Here is a 3,805-nt window from a genome sequence, read left to right on the forward strand (position 1 = left end):
GGATTGGACGATGTACCCATTGAGATCTATAGACCTAAAATCTGCCGAACCAGATCTGCAAGACACATGAACAAAAATTAGGGCTCTGACCTATTTCAGAAACGAAGCACGCCATACAAAGCAAAACTCTTACCAGCAAACACAAAATCCGCCACGGAATCGAGTATCACTGTCGCCAACCGCTCGTTCAAGAGCAAAGGAACCCTAGCGAATCCAACCTGAGACAGCAAGAGAGCAATAGCTTAGAAATAGAGGGAAAATCTGTACATAAGAGGACGCAAGGGAAGTCAATCGCTGAGCAAAAGGAGCAAACAGAGCACCCAGACCTCCACCCCTGCGGTTCAACCCGCCGGCCGACGCTCCCGCGGCGAAACAGGAGAAGCAACTTCTCTGCGAGAAGAGGGGAACGAAGAAGGAATCGATTTGGAGAGGGGAGCGGAGCGGAACGGGGGAGAGCGGAGGTTAAAAGGTGAGTGGGAGAAAACCGACGGCTAAAGCCCAGAACCGTGGCGAAGCCAACTATCTCTGGGCAGTTACCAAAGATAATAGCAAAAATTAAATACAATAAAAAAATTAGTATAGAGGGAGAAAACAAACGGTTAAAGTACAAATAATAACTCACAACAGTACAATAAAAATTATCAAAAAGTACAAATGAAATAATAATTCATAACGGTGCTGGTTTTCCCCCTAAAAATAACAACTATGCCCCTCGGTGCGGTGCGATGCGGTGCGGGGGAAAGTCATGTTACGGACTCGCCTCCGCATGCGATGCCGCGACACGCCGCGTCGTCGCCTGCTACGGCTCGTTCCTAGCTCGGCCTCGCCGGGATGGGGGAGGGGGGTCCCGACCGCCCCTCCCCCCCGGCTCGGGCTCACGCTAACGTGGCAGTGCGCTCGTTTGACAGGCGCAGTGCGGTTATTCTGTCCCCCCCCCACACGCACCCACACACCCCTAAAGATAGATAATGGGGGCAAATACATACAAGGAAGATGTGTCAGTACAACTATGCCCCCGGTGCGGTGCGGTGCGGTGCGGTGCGGGGGCAAGTCATGTTACGGACTCGCCTCCGCATGCGACGCCGCGGCATGCCGCGTCGTCGCCTCCTACGGCTCGTTCCTGGCTCTCCCCCCCGACTCGGCCTCGCGCTAACGCGGCAGTGCGCTCGTTTGACAGGCGCAGTGCAGTTATTCTGTCCCCCCCCCCACGCACCCACACACCCCTAAAGATAGATCATGGGGGCAAGTCCATACAAGGAAGATGTGGTAGTACAACTATGCCCCTCGGTGCGGTGCGGGGGCAAGTCATGTTACGGCCTCGCCTCCGCATGCGATGCCGCGGCACGCCGCGTCGTCGCGTGCTACGGCTCGTTCCTGGCTCGGCCTCGCCGGGATGGGGGAGGGGGCGTCCCGACCCCCTCCCCCCCGGCTCGGCCTCGCGCCAACGCGGCAGTGCGCTCGTTTGACAGGCGTAGTGCGGTTATTCTGTTCCCCCCACACACACGCACCCACACACCCCTAGAAAGATAGATAATGGGGGCAAGTCCATACAAGGAAGATGTGTCAGTACAACTATGCCCTCGGTGCAGTGCGGTGCGGTGCAGGGGCAAGTCATGTTACGGACTCGCCTCCGCATGCGACGCCGCGGCACGCCGCGTCGCCGCCTGCTACGGCTCGTTCCTGGCTCGGCCTCGCTGGGATGGGGGAGCCCCCCCCCCCCCGGCTCGGCCTCGCGCTAACGCGGCAGTGCGCTCGTTTGACAGGCGCTGTGCGGTTATTCTGCCCCCCCCCCCCCCCCGCACGCACCCACACACCCCTAAAAAGATAGATAATGGGGGCAAGTCCATACAAGGAAGATGTGTCAGTACAACTATGCCCCTCGGTGCGGTGCGGGGGCAAGTCATGTTACGGATTCGCCTTCGCATGCGACGCCGCGGCACGCCGTGTCGTCGCCTGCTACGGCTCGTTCCTGGCTCGGCCTCGCCGGGATGGGGGAGGGGGGTCCCGACACCCCCCCCCCCCCCCGGCTCGGCCCCGCGCTAACGCGGTAGTGCGCTCATTTGACAGGCGCAATGCGGTTATTCTATTCCCCCCACACACACTCACCCACACACCCCTAAAAAGATAGATAATGGGGGAAAGTACTAGTTTCAAACAAACAAAAAGAGAAAAAAAAAAGAGAAAAAAGTATCAGTCCAAGTTACTGGTGGAGTCAAGTACTAGATTCAAACAAACAAAAAAAAGGAAAAAAAATTGACCGCCCAAGGACCGGCGCAGGCCCTGACGATGCTAGATACTTGAACTCGAGCCCCATGGGCGTATCCCTAGTAATCCGCACAACGCAGGGGCTGCCGTCGAGGGCCCACGGGTCATGAGAGAGAGAGAGAGCGCCGTGTATAAGCTCCCAGGTAAGTATTCAGAGGAGTTCGACCGGTGAGCCTCGGTTGTGCTTATAAACAGGTCTAGAGCCCCCTCGACTAGCGAGGTGGGACTAAACCCATAGCGCACGCGCACGCCGCGCTGCACAGCCGCGCGGACGAGCTATCTGAGCCGAAAACAACGACTCAGGCGGATGGCTCAACACAGTACTTCGCCCCATTACAAAATTCCAGCCAATCACACACGACAAAAAAATGCAGATAATTAAAAAAAACTCACAAGAAATCAGTTCAAAAACAAATAATGTAAAAAGTTCAAACACATCTTAATTGTAAGAACTAAGAAAATTTTAAAAAATATTTTTTGGAAAATTAAACATAGAAGATTGTAAATAAAAATTTCAGAAACAAATTTATAAAAAGTTCAACTACTACAATTCATAAGGTTCAAGTAAAAAAAATAGTACTGTGCAGCAAAGATTAAATTCTTTTAATTTTAAAAAATACTAGAACTATCATTATTCAACTGTAAAAAGAAAAAATGTGCTCCAAAATTCATGTAAAAAAGTAAGAAAAATTGTTATACAACAAACAAATTTGATTGGTAATTGACAACCTAAAATAGTTCAGTACTATCATTAACAGAATGTAAGTTCAGCAAACTCAAAACCCAAAAAGGGGTTCTACAAACATCATTAGCGTATAGTTCCGTGTGCGAGCTATGTACATGAAAATATCCCTGTCAAAACAAAGGATGCCCATCAGTTCAACTATAGAATTGTTCCAGTACTAATATAAAGAATATATAAATAAAACAGTTATACTTGAGCAAAACAATAGGAAAAGCATTACATAAATTGTTCCAAACCATCTGATAATACCATAGAATTCAACCACCTCACATGCAAATGTTTTAAAGAAAAAATATTGCAACATAATCAAACACACACAAATCTCACAACCGGCATCATTTGCCACATTTAAATCTACAGCACATAAATTCTGAACGTCAGAGAGTCATCTTCCCTGGAGAACATAACCATAACCACATCACCATCCTCAAATCCAGACTCTGCCACAAACTCCTTCCACCCAGTAGTTAGGTTGATGCAACCATCAAAGTCGATGTGGTAGGAAACTTCCATCAACTGATACCCATTTTTGTCTGAAGTCTCCATCTTCAGTACACCGGAACTAGGAGCAACAATCCTGATCCTGGGTGACATTTTCTGCAAATGGGCATGGGAGTACAAAACAAAGTGAACACCTGACATAACTAAATTTTTACACAGATATAGGAACGGTATGCATAACAAACTGAAAAGAAAAAATCTAAACCAAAACAATAACACAAAACTAACTAGTCATGTGAACTGACTAAACTGAAGAAATATACATATCAATACACCTACAGTAAAAACATCTGA

This window comes from Triticum aestivum, chromosome 1D (assembly GCF_018294505.1).
Source record: "Triticum aestivum cultivar Chinese Spring chromosome 1D, IWGSC CS RefSeq v2.1, whole genome shotgun sequence".
NCBI lineage: Eukaryota > Viridiplantae > Streptophyta > Magnoliopsida > Poales > Poaceae > Triticum > Triticum aestivum.